We start from the raw sequence: 14,470 nt of genomic DNA on the forward strand, positions 1-14,470 counted from the left end.
CCATTTTAGCTATACTAATAACAAAATAAACTTTAAGTCAAAAGCAACAAAAAAGCATAACCACAAATAAAATGAATCACTGCATAATGACTAAAAGCTTAGTTAGTACACAAACAGCAATAGCAAAAAAATCCAAATGTACACATTCTTAATAACATAGCCTCAAAGAATAAAGTATGTGGTGGGAATAATCACAAAATTATTAGAAAAAATAGATCGAATATTATAGTGGGATATTTTGACACTTCTTTTAATTATTGATAAGTTAATCAGGCAAAAAGTTAAGGATTGTTTAATGGCCTTGAAATATATTTGTAACAAGTTAAGTCTAATAGTAAAATACAGAAAGTTACAATCCGAAGTGGAGAGTACAACCATAATAAAAATGCACTATGTAATTTATAACACATGAATAAATAAAATGTACAGCAACAAAAGCTAAAGACCAGGATAGGGGAACTAGAAGCATACCATTGTAAGTTCTTATGCTACATGGGAGGTAGTAGAATATCACTTGGAGGTACCAATAAGCTAAAAATATATATGATAAATGTTAAAGTAAGCAATAAAGTAACAAAAGAAAGAGTTATAGCTAATCTACAAGAAGAAAAAATAGAATCATAAAAATGTTCAACTGATCCAAAAGCAGACAGAAATGGGGAAAAGAGAACATAAATAAGCTGCAGAGTGGAAAATAAATACTAAAACGACAGTTTAAACCCAACCATGCCAGTAATCATATTAAAAATAAATGATCTGAATATGCTTATTAAAAGCAGAAACTGTCAGATTAGAACTAAAAACTCAAAAAGCAAATATATACTGCCTACAAGGAACACACTTAAATTATAATGCATCCCACATTTTTAAAAAGATGGAAACGAGTATAACATACTTCATTAGTAAAAAAAAGGCTGGAATAACCATCTTAAGTGGGTTTTAGAGCAAAGAGTATTACCAGAGATGAAAAGGGTTATTTCATAAAGAAAAAGGAGTTAATATCCAGATGAAATAACAATCTCTCTCACACAGCAAACAACAGAGCTTCAAAAACATGAAGCTGTTGGGTTGCACTTGCTAAGAGAAACAGACACATAATTACAGTTGGAAATTTAAATACTCTTCTTTAGGTCCATTCTTTTCAAATATGCACAGACCACTTACTAAGATCATATTCTGATCCTAAAATAGTCTCAGTGATTTGGACATGACTCAAGTCAAATGAAGTATTGTCTATAAACCATAACAGAAGTGTTACTATACAATGAAATATTAGAAATTGACAGCAGAAATATATCTAGAAAATCATCAAATATCCGAACACTAAACAACACATTTCTAAATGTGTTGAACCATTTATTTGAACCAAATAAAGATGATACTTACTACAACAAAAACTTGTGGAATGCCACGAAAGCAGTTGACAGATTTATAGCCGTAAACATCATGTTAGAAATGAGTATTGGGAGGCAGAGGTAGGAGGATCACTATTCAAGACCAGCCCTGGCAAGAAAAGCAAGATTCTATCTGAAAAATAAAGTAAAAGTAAAAAGGACTGAGGATGTAACTTGAATGGCAGAGCTCTTTCCTTGCAAGTGTGAGACCCTGAGTTCAAACCCAAGCTGTAGTACTGCCAAAAAAAAAAAGCCATGTGCAAAATTATGACCTCAACTTCTACCTAGAAAAGATTAAAGTAAACAGAAGAAAGAAAATAATAAAGATTAGAGCAGAAATGAATGACATAAGGACCAGAAAAATAAAAGAAAAGTCAGCAAAACCAACTGCTGCTTCTTTGAGCACATCAATAAAATTGATAAACTGCCAACAGAATGATCAAGAAAAAAAAGAGAGAAGACACTGGCTACAAATACCAGTGATAAGATATGTGCCATCAGTGCAAAGGCTATAGACATTAAAAAGATAGTAAAGAAATATTATGAATGATAATATGCAAGTAAATTAGGCAGCATAAGTTAGATGAACTATTTCCCCAAAAGACAAAACTACCAAAGCTCACATTAAGGTATACAGTTAAGTGACTATCATATCTATTAGAGGAATTGAATTTGTAGTTAAAAACCTTCCTACAATAAAACCCCAGGTTAGATGGCTTTGTTAGTAAATGTTGTCAAACACTTAATGAAGAAATAATACCAATTTTACACAAACTACCCCAGTAGAAAAGGAGAAATCTTTCCCTCTGTTTTAGGAAACCAGCATTACTCAATATCAAAATCGGACCAAGGTACTGTAAGAAAATTGTAGATCCACATCCTCTATGAATATAGACCAAAAATTCTGTTTCTTTGTAGACAGCATTCATTGAATGGGAATCTTGGTTTTGTCGATCCACTGGGTAATTCTGTATCTTTTTATTGAGGAGTTTATTTCATGTAAATTTAAAATAATTATTGATAGGGAAGTATTCATAATAGTCATTTTGCCAAGTGTTTTTTGTTTGTCATGTAGTTCATTTGCTGTCTTTGTGAGTTTTTTATGTTTTTATTCCTTTCTACTTTTCTTTTGGGTGATTTCTATAAGAATTTTATTTGTGGTTATTCAGGCGCTTATGCAAACTATATTACAGTTATTATAGTCTACTTTAAGCTGGTAACAATTTAGCTTCACTTACATACAAAAACTCTCTACTATTATCTTTTCTCCCTCCATGTTATATGATTTGATGTCCAAACTTACATCTATTTATATTGTTATATATTATTATATATGCTCATTAACAAACTTTAGTTGAAGCTGTTTTTAATACTTTTATCCTTTAACTTTTATAGTAGAAGCAAAAGTGAGAGCAATACAATACTTGTGTTTTTTTAACTGTGTATTTTCATTTGCTAAGTTTCCTACTTTATTATGCTCTCTTGCTGTTTAATGTCTTCTCATTTCAACTTGGAGTACTCGATCATTTGTTTATAAGGCAAGTGTAGCAGGGATAAATTCCTTTAGCTTTTCTTTTTCTATGAATGTCGTTATCTCCCTTCATTTTTGAAGGACAAGTTAGCTGGATATAGTATTCCTGGTTGGCAGGGTTTTAAAAAACTAATCCCACTCTCTTCTCTCCTTTCTGCTGAAAGTCTCCTGGTAAGGCAATTGGCTGCTCCATCAGCTCTCAGACGTAGACTAATTAAAGTCCTGACCCATGGCAGCAGCTAAGAAAGTCTGGACATTAGATATACAATCCACTTCCAGTGAGAAACTGGGTGCTTGATGTTTTTGTTTCTCAATAAAACCTCATATCTGTCCTTGTTGTTCCAGGGGATTCACAGACGCCAAGCATCATCAGCCCCTACAGCTAGGTGATGAAGGAACCAGTCCCTCAAATGAGAGCTGTAAAAGTTGGGGAGATGCAGGGATTGTCAAAATCCTGCAATGCTCAGAGAGAAGCGAGGAGTTAAGAGTTCCCTCTCAACTCTAAGGTGCTGTGCTGGAGTAAGGTTTGTGGCATCAACATGTCTCAGTTTTCCTACCCATTTTAATATTTTCTTAGTGCAAGGTATGTAGGTGTCACTTAGGTAGTTTCTGAATTTCTCTAGACAGAATTGATCTGGGCACAGCTGTTTATTTGGTGCATCCAGGGGAGCAGGAAAGTCAGGGACTTCCTATTCTGCCATCTTGCCAATGTGCTCTGCACAATAAATTCGAAAACCATAAAGAATTGCAGTGACTCTTAAAAAAGAACACATACTAAATATGACTGAACACTTGGAACGTTCTACTATTTATGAATTACATTTTACCATTGTCCACTAGGGCAGTAGGGCAACATGAAGAGATAAGAGTTACGTGTAAAGAAATCAGTCTTACAGATAAAAGGATTATGAACACAGAAAATCTAAGACAAAAAGAAAATATTTTAGTTACAGGTGAGAAGTAATGAGTTTTCTGAAGATAAGAATCTAACATGGCAATCATTTGTTTTACTAGTTATGCATAATATAAAATTTTATTTTAAAAAGAGACTTTAATAATTGTAACAAAATAATGATTCTTGGTTAAGTATGCAAAATTCTGCAAAATTGCATAGAAAATACTATAAAGGTTTATTGAAAACAGTTCAAAATTTTATAAATTAAATGGAAACATGCAGTTATGGATAAGGTATGGTATGATGAAGATGTCAAGTCAGTAAATTCCAAATAAACTGAATATAATTGCAATAAAAATTCTTTCTAATAGGGTTTTAGATGAAGTTAACAAACTGATTTTAAAATACATTTAGAAGAGCAAAAGTTCATATATATTAAAGACTATTTGGAAGGAATAATAATTTTGACTGATGGAGGAGGTGTTGCCCTACAGGATATCAAGGCTCATGAAAAACTAATAATAAAGGCAGTTCAAAGATGGCAAAGAAATAAACAAACAGAACAATTGCACAAAATAGAGATCCCAGAAAAAAAAGAGGACAGCATAAACATTGTAACTTGATATAAACCAGAAGTGGCATTAAACTAAAAATAAGGTAGAAATGATGAGATTATTATATGGTGCTAGCATTTTGAGAGGTTTTGGGTTTTTTAAATTATTGTATTATTGTTGTACTTACAACATATCATCCTCTCCATTATTCTCCTTTATACCCCCTTCCCCCATTCTTATAGGTCTCATTTTTCCATTTACATACATGTGTACATAATATTTCCATCACATTCACCCTCCCACACTCTTTTCCCCATATCCTCTCCTGTCCCACTGGTACCTACCCCCCAGACAGGACCTGTTTTACCTTCCTGATATGTATTTTTATTTTAGAAGAAAATGACAAATTATGAACCATAAAGAGTTAACTTAGATTGTATCAGAGCTTTTACATATCAAAAGACATCATTTTAAAAAGTAAAATTGAATCATTAAACAATGTATGCACATATGAATAAAGAAAAAAATAAAGTCATATACACACTCCCCCCAAAAAATAATAAATGAAAAATGAAAAGTAAAATTGAAGCCCCTGATATTTTCAGTGTATTTAATTAATAAAGTTATCAAAATATATAGAGGAATAAAAATTGAATAGATATGAAATGTTCAAACAACCCAATAAAATAGATAGTAGACTCTAATATAGTAATAAATAGATATGAAAGATGATTCCAAATAGTGTCATCATAAAATATGCATTTAAAAACATACTCAACCTCATGAAATTGAGAAATACATTTTTGAACAAAAAGAAAACATTTAACCTGAACTGTTCAGAAAACTGATCATTACAGTCATTGGCAAAACTGGAGCAACAGGAATTCTTACACAGTGTTCATGGGGGTGCCAATAGTGTCTGCCAACCTGGAAAGCAATTTGGCAATACCCTGTAACATTTAACACAAATATACCCTACCCTGTGATCAAGTAATTTTACTTGTAGATTTATTACCTAGAAGAACTGTGACGCCTGTGCATAAAGAAATACCTACCAGATTACAAGACTGTTTGTACATTCTTGTTTCTAGCACAGAAACCAAAAATAAATGTTTCACCAGTAGGTGAACAAGGAAATTGTGTCATGTTCAAAGAATACAGTTATATAAAATAGGACTTTTAAAAATGAACCTAACCTATACAGATCAACACAGTTGTCAAAATGCAATTCCATTCTTACATAGCTTTGTCACTCAGAATACTTTTGGTGGGGGGGCAGCGTGGGGTTTGATCTCAGGGCTTCATGTTTGTTAGGCTTGTGTTCTTACCAGCTGAGCCACTCCAGCAGCCCACATTAATGCTTGTGACATAAACATCTTAAGGATATGCTGTAAAAGTGTGGCCAAATGGGAAGCTACTAACCAAAAACCTGGACTGCTAACTTACCTCTAAAACTGAAGTAGAGGGAAAATTTTCACATGCTTTCATCCTATTTTCCAATCTTATTTTGAAGTCTTAAAAATCAAAGTCCATAAACATAGAGCATTAGCAATATTTGGCATTCAGTTGAATACTTGCTGCTAATATTTTTTTAACAGTGACCTGAATCCTTTCTATGTCATTACCATTCTGTCTGCCTCCATAACGATTTCTGCATGATTTCATGTGCAATAGCACAATTGTGCAGAAAATAAATGCAAAATTGATAAGAAAAATACATTACAGAAAATGTTTGTTATTTTCAACAGGTAAGGCCATGGTTAGCTTTCAAATGCCTTTTCAAAGAGTAGCATACCAAACAATGATTAGTTTTACTTATTATATGTTATCCTTCAGATACAGCACAAAAATTAAAACGTTTATTAAGACAGAAAGAGCAGGATATTTGATACTGTGTCTTCTTTATTTTCCCAGTGTTTATAGGTTTCAAAACGGTCAGAGACATTTTTTGGCATATGGATTTAATAGTCATAAAAAGTCATTAATCCAAGGTCATTGCAGCCCACTTCCATGGGAGGATAAGTATGTGCAAGTTGTCTAAATGAGCACAGACCCACATGCCAATTTAATTTGGTGTTTTGCATGATCCTTTCTGACCACTTTACTGCACATTATTAGCAATACTTAATAAAGCTCACCTTTAGAGGAAGGATGATGCATTTTCATTTCCAAACTCTTAAGTAAACAAGTAGAAGAAGAAGCACCACTACCACAACACGCACACGCACACTGAGCCACACACACGCACATGCATACAAGCCACACACATACACCCACGCACATGCACACCGAGCCACACACATGCACACACCCATGCATGTGCACACAGAGACACACACATGCACACATCCTTGCACATGTACACCGAGCAACACATGCACACATGCACAATGCACACCAAGCCATGCACACACATACGTACACACACACACACACACAGGCACACCGAGCCACACACAAGCATACACCCATCCTAGAAGCTGCCTAACTTAGTTTAATGCTTGAGCACAAATTGTTCTTACCCTATTTGAGGCAGTATAAGAACTCAAATCTGCTCCTCCTTGGGTGGGTGATATTACACACATTTTCTTCCATTTTTAAGATGTTAGGTAAGATGACTACCTCTCCAAAGTTTATGGTGGGCTTAAAAGTTTATGTGTGACATCTAGCAGAGTAGAAAGCAGTATTAAATGCTGAAAATATGGTAGTCTTTTCATTAGGGCTTGCACAAAACACTAACTCACAATGATAAATATTATGCAAATGTTTTTCCTGTCTTAAACCCAGTTCAGTTAATAAAATTTACTTGACTCTGACTGTGTATTAGGCATTAACGATAGTTAAATAAGAAATAGTTTGGATCCTCAACAAATTCAGTCAATGTCTAGTAGGTAAGAAACAATATAAATAATTATTATATATGCAATCAATGATAACCTACTGGAATTCCGAAGAGGAGGGAAACTTTAAAAAATTGCTAGCACAAATTAATTGTTCAAAGGGGTTTCATTGTAATATTTACATTCATGCAAATAATGTACTGTGACCAAATTCATCCCATCTATAGTACTTTCTTTTTTTTTAATGTCAAAGAGAATTTCATTCTTTTAAAAAAAATTATTGTTGTTCTGGATGGCGGTCCATTGTGGCATTCACAAAAGTTCTTACAATATATCACACTTGAATTCACTCCTTATATTTCTTACCCTTCCACCCCAGAGGAGGGAACTTAATCCAACAGTACAACAGACAAAGAATTTCAGAAACAACACAATGCCTTAGCTGAGTATTGAACAAGATGAATAATAAAAGTTGAAAATTTTTTTAAACTGGAAAAGGTCTTCCAGTTAAGCATGTATGTCTGAAATATAAATTCATTAGTTGGGTAACAAGTGCCAGGAGTAAAACACCAGGCCCAAGTTAAGAAAACAAAGCTCTTGAGATGCCAAGGACTGGACCACAGGAAGTTATGTAAAAAATGAGCATCTGATGGATCTTTTTCTAAAGGTTAGGTTTAATTTGGATCTTTTTTTCTGGTGTATAGATGGATTTCAAAAAAGTCAAATCTGGAAAATTGGAGACCAATTAAGGAGTTTTTATAAAAGTTCAAGTAAGAGACAGAGATATTCGAGGAGGAGGGACCATGAGTAAGGGCAAGATCCCAGAAATGTTTGAGAAGCTAAGTGTGTAGGGAAAGGACCATGACACACATGATGACATGCTTGGGTGCATAGATGGTTTCCTAAAGGAGAGAGAGAGACTAAGAGGAAGAGAGAGAGAGAGAGAGAGAGAGAGAGAGAGAGAGGGAGAGAGAGAGAGAGAGAGAGAGAGAGAGAGGATGGGGGAGAGAGGGGAAGGAGGGAGACACAGAGAGAGGGAAAGAGGGAGGGAGAGAGAAAGGTAGAAGGAGAGGAAGGGAGGGATGGACAGAGGGAGTGAAGAGAGAGAGAAGAAAGAGATCTGGGCAAAGAAGTCAATGGGTAAGTTTTAGAAGTGCAGAATAATTCAAATAGCAGCAGATTTTGAGGACATCAGCATATATTCAGTATTTTTTTAAAAAGCCACAGAAAAATGGGTACCATAATTAACAAAGACATTTCAGAATTAGGGGGAAAAGAACAAGATTTGAGTGAATGTTTGGGAAGAAGGTATGCTGAGAAGAAATACACATTAAAGTGGATGAAGAATACATTGTGGCAAACTCTAAAGTTGATACAGGAAAGAGTAGGAAATACTCTGGGATTAGTAGGTATAGGTAAAAACTTTTTCAATGAAACCCCAGCAGCACAGCAACTAAGAGGTAGCATAGATAAATGGGACCTTATAAAACTAAAAAGCTTCTGTTCATCAGAAGAAATGGTCTCTACACTGAACAGAACACCCACAGATTGGGAGAAAATATTTGCCAGCTACACATCAGACAAAGGACTGATAACCAGAATATATAGGGAACTTAAAAAACTAAATTCTCCCAAAACTAATGAACCAATAAAGAAATAGGCAAGTGAACTAAACAGAACTTTCTCAAAAGAAGAAATTCAAATGGCCAAAACACACATGAAAAAATGCTCACCATCTCTAGCAATAAAGGAAATGCAAATTAAAACCACACTAAGAGTCCACCTCACCCCTGTTAGAATAGCCATCATTAGCAACACCACCAACAACAGGTGTTGGTGAGGATGTGGGGAAAAAGGAACCCTCTTACACTGTTGGTGGGAATGTAAACTAGTACAACCACTCTGGAAAAAAATTTGGAGGTTACTTAAAAAGCTAAACATTGATCTACCATATGATCCAGCAATACCACTCTTGGGGATATACCCAAAAGACTGTGACACAGGTTACTCTAGAGGCACCTGCACACCCATGTTTATTGCGGCACTATTCACAATAGCCAAGTTATGGAAACAGCCAAGATGCCCCACCACTGACGAATGGATTAAGAAAATGTGGTATCTATACACAATGGAATTTTATGCAGCCATGAAGAAGAAGGAAATGTTATCATTCGCTGGTAAATGGATGGAATTGGAGAACATCATTCTGAGTGAGGTTAGCCTGGCCCAAAAGATCAAAAATCATAAGTTCTCCCTCATATGTGGACATTAGATCAAGGGCAAACACAACAATGGGATTGGACTTTGAGCACATGATAAAAGCAAGAGCACACAAGGGAGGGGTGAGGATAGGTAAGACACCTAAAAAATTAGCCAGCATTTGTTGCCCTTAACGCAGAGAAACTAAAGCAGATACCTTAAAGCCACTGAGGCCAATAGGAAAAGGGGACCAGGAACTAGAGAAAAGGTTAGATCAAAAAGAATTAACCTAGAAGGTAACACCCACGCACAGGAAATCAATGTGAGTCAATGCCCTGTATAGCTATCCTTATCTCAACCAGCAAAAACCCTTGTTCCTTCCTATTATTGCTTATACTCTCTCTACAACAAAATTAGAAATAAGGGCAAAATAGTTTCTGCTGGGTATTGAGGGGGGGGAGAGGGAGGGGACGGAGTGGGTGGTAAGGGAGGGGGTGGGGGCAGGGGGGAGAAATGACCCAAACCTTGTATGCACATATGAATAATAAAATAATTTAAAAAAAGAATACATTGTGGCATTTACAAAGGTTCTTACAATATATTTAATATATCATACTTGAATTCACCCCCTCCACCATTCTCCTTTATCTATCTCCTTCTCCCCCATTCCTGGAACAGTATGAACAGGTATCATTTTTCCATTTACATATATGTGTACTCAGTGTTTCTAAAGTCATTTTAATTTATCAGAAGACAAGCAGTAGTTACCTGTCCTTGCATCTCCATCTCCCCGAGTGTGTTTGGTACATTAAAAAATAAAGTATATTGTCTATATGTTTGACATAGTTTTTAACTACTTTGAAATTTCTTATTGAGATACAACTTGAGATGCTATATTAATACTGTCCAGTCCCTGGTCTCACTTGGCATATAGCAAGTTTATTCTATGAATGAGGAAAGAACCTGTGGGTTTAAGTTAGACAAGGTTAATTGCCATAGATAATCCAATTTGATATGGATAATTGTCATTCATCAACACCTTTCCAACACAGGATGGGAAGAGTCCATCAAATCTTTAGCAGGATGTGATTTGTGCTTGTTCAATAAACACTTGCCAGGCACTATGCTACATGCGTGGTGGGGACTAAGGATGGGGAACACAGATCCAGCAGCCCAATACCTCAAAGTCTGGGAAAAGCAGAGATAAGGAAGTGAATTATAACCATGACATGCCATCATTCTAGGAAGCATATTCAAGGCACAATGAGAGCTTGCGGGGAAAAGGGTTAAAGTGATATTTTGATACTAAACAAGCCATGACCCATAAAGGGAAATTAAGTTAGAAATTAGCACTTCATAAATCAAAGTATGACACCATAATAAAACTCCTAATCAAGGAAAGCTATTTTACTGCTCCTCAGCATGGCCAGTAACGTCTTTACATTTAAGAAATATGTTTTCATTTTGAGTTGGTTTGAGTAGGGTTTGAGTTTTGACCTCACCTTCACAAATAATATAACTGGAATTACAGTGACATTAAAAAAAAGAAGTTGGTGTTTGTGTATGGCAGCAAAGAATAGGACATCTGTTATTGTTGTAAGTTTTATTTAAAAGATGTTACTGAATGGCTGGGTATGCTGGCTCAAGGCTGTAATCTTAGCTACTCTGGTGTCAGAAGTCAGGAGGATTTCTGTTTGAGGCCAGTTTGGGCCTCAATTAACAAGACCCCACCTCAACCAATAAAATGCTGGAAGCGTGAAGCCCTGAGTTCAAAACCCCAGTTCAACCAAGAAACAAAACAAACACCATGCAAGGCATGGTGGAGCAGGCCTGTTGTCCCCGCTATGCAGGAGGCCAAACGTAGAAGGATCATGGTCCAGTCTGGCCAGACCCTACTTGAAAAAAATAGCAGAGTAAAATGGGGCTGACCTCTAGTAATAGAGCACCTGTCTAGCCAGCAGGAGTCCCTAGGTCCAAACACCAGTACTGCAAATAAAACCTTACTGAGCAAGTTTAATTTGGTGTATTCTCTTCTTGTAGGGCAACAGAGATACAATTAACATGTTTAAACATTATTTACAGAGTTCTTCCACTAAGAAATCCATTTGTAAAGCACAAAAAATAATTTTCAAACTTTTTGTGCTTTTTCTTCTTTTTCCCCTGTACAGAACAAGTACAAAAAAATATGTTTTTCTGAATATTCTCTATGTGATGTGAAAATCGTCATACGGCACTTTTTCTTTGAAAGTGCCAGTATTTCCCTGTTTTCTACTTTGTTATGGAAAAAAGACGACTTCCTACAGATTGTTTTACTCTGCTGCCCTGGAGATGCATATTCAACAGAGTAAAGGGTTTGGAGACAGAGCAGCCTTAATTTACCAGGAGTTAAAATCCGAATGTAGCCAACATCAATTTCATTGGGACTCATAAAGGAAGTCACCATAGCAACATCACTTTCGCAAGGCACAGGAATGCTACATGTTATCTTATTTTTAATAGAGAAGCCCAGTGTCAGATTCTCATTTTCCCCACATCCTGTTTAGCTTCCGCCCTCGCACAGGTTCGATTGCATTTAGAAGGAGCATTATGGTCATAAAAGATAGCTCAGTATTTAAATGGAGTAATGCTCTAGCTGAGTTAGAGAATTTAAGACAAATTTGGGAGAAACTACTTCTGAAATTAAAGGCATATTAGGTGTGCCTCACTCTGAGAACTTGGGAGCAAGTTATTTAAACATGACTGTGTAAATTTAACAAAGGAACCCCTTCAAGGGTCAAATGAAGCCCAGCTGTGATTCAACAACTTGAGGCATGCAGTCTCTTTCTGGTTTTCCATGTTCTTTGAAGATTAAATTTAGAAGGAGAATGATTATAATTTTAATAATTTTTCCTAATAAAAACATATTTATATTATCCTTCCAGATGTTATTACCTTGAAAATGCATGCTTGTTCTATAAAAGATAATAGTGGAAAAAGAAATGGAAGGAGCAATTGCAATTTTTTAATTTCTAGGTTATTTAAGGGATTTTTCCTAGAAAAAGTAAAAATTTTTAATTATTTTTAAATTTTCTCTCTCAGTATTCAAACCCTGACTAACATTTCATTAATTTTAAACTGCATTTTTTAAGATTATCATTTTATTGTAACCATCTAAGTGTATTTAATTTTGGGGGGAACATTCTAAAATAAGTTTTCAACCATATGACTGGCATAATTCCATCATGAATAAATAAATACCTATTTACTCAATAAACTAGAATGAGCCTCTTTGGAGTTTTCATGGTCCATTGACTAAGTGCATAATTAGGTGAGAGATTTCGGAGGTTGTTTTGAAATCAATTATACCATGCATCAGGAATATCAGCGTGATGCTAATGAAATAAACAAATAATTTTTATAACACATCCATTCTATATAAAAGGGTTCTAAAATTAATTTGTATCTATAACAATAACAAAAAACACAGAAGAATGTATGAAATTCATATATGCGTAAACTCTTCAATATATTTTTCTTTCTGTTGTTTGATAGTAATGCAACTAATACAATTATAGTGAAGCTATGCAATAACTAGAGAAGTTAACTTTAATACATTTTACTAAGATGTACATTAATTACATGATTATTTTTGGAGGTGAATACCACTTTTAGGTCAAACGATACACCTTCTAAGAAGAGCCAAATTTACTTATTTATAAAGAACTTTTGTTTGATGGAAAATTTGGGGCTCATAAAATAGCCGATTCTAATGCAGTTTGACCAATTTGACAAATGACTAAAAATTCTAAATGGATAGAGAGCCATTTGAGTAAATGAAGCTCCTAATAACAAGCCAGTTTTAAAAATTATGAAAATATGTTAAACAAACATTGATATCTAATTTTGATTTTATTCTCCATTTAAATGTGGAATATTTACATATAACAATACTTTTATTAAAGAATTAAAAGTAATCAAATGTTATATAGCTTAATACATACATTTAATGACAGAGTATTCTGTTAAATTAATAATTCTGTTTTTAATTTCCCTTTTCTGTTTTTTCTTTATTGTTGTGCTGGGCGGGGGTACATTGTGATAGCTATAAAAGTTTTTACAATGTATCAAATATATCGTACTTGAATTCACCCCCTCCATTATTCTCCTTTATCCCTTTCTCCCCAATTCCTGGAATAGTTTTAAAAAACTATCAATACCAGCCTCCTGTGTGTCCTCTGCATAAATGTCACCATTTCATAGGACCACCTTGGTCTCCCTCTGTATCCCATATCCTGTGATACAGCTTCGTTCTTCCTCTGCAATCTTCCATCCCTCTCTTCTTTTAAACAATCTGCCAAAAATCTTTTCCTAAACAACCTCCTTCTCTCTTCAGCATATCAGCAGAGAATCTTTCTATGGAACTTCTATAACTTTTGCATTTACATCTCTCTAGGTTTCTGAGTGCTTTCTCTTATTTTCACATTGTTAATTTTAGAGGACTAAGATAGTAAATTGATCTTGCACAAGGCATGACTGATACCAAATTTAATATATTTGAGTTACTGTGGAACCCCCAAAATTTGTAAAGTATTCTCAAAACTTCCAAAAATGGCTGAAAAGTGAAATTTATATACAATGTACCTTTATAAATGAATGTTGTGATGTTGTATTCAATGAATAATATCATTATGCAAAAATAATCACTGGTAAAAGCTCATGTTTGTGTTTGATGGGCACATGAATTATGGACCAAACTCTTTAGTTTAATTGTATAGCCTGAGCGTCAAATCTCACCCATTTTTCCCTGGTACAAGAATAAAGAAAAAAATCTTTCTTAGACAGACTGCAGATGGTGAAAATAGGAAGGAAAAAAGGAAACTCTGCTCTAATAATTGAAAAGTAAACTTCAGGGACAGAAAAATATCAAAAGAATCCAGAAATGCACACAGTTTGATGAAATGCTATAAATAAGAGCATAGACACAGACCTTTAAAAAGACAGTTAGAATGCATCTGTCAAATTAGTGACATTAAATATGTCATTAGGATATCTTCTTGTGAAGAACTGCCTCCACATAA

The 14,470-nt window shown here is 34.7% G+C and overlaps 1 long non-coding RNA gene across 9 annotated transcripts in view; it reads right to left on the reverse strand.

Annotated features, from left to right (window-relative positions):
* LOC109701394 (uncharacterized) overlaps window positions 1-14,470 on the reverse strand; it is a 186,970-nt gene that overhangs the window by 138,392 nt on the left and 34,108 nt on the right. The window lies entirely within an intron of this gene.

This window comes from Castor canadensis, chromosome 5 (assembly GCF_047511655.1).
Source record: "Castor canadensis chromosome 5, mCasCan1.hap1v2, whole genome shotgun sequence".
Taxonomy (NCBI): domain Eukaryota; kingdom Metazoa; phylum Chordata; class Mammalia; order Rodentia; family Castoridae; genus Castor; species Castor canadensis.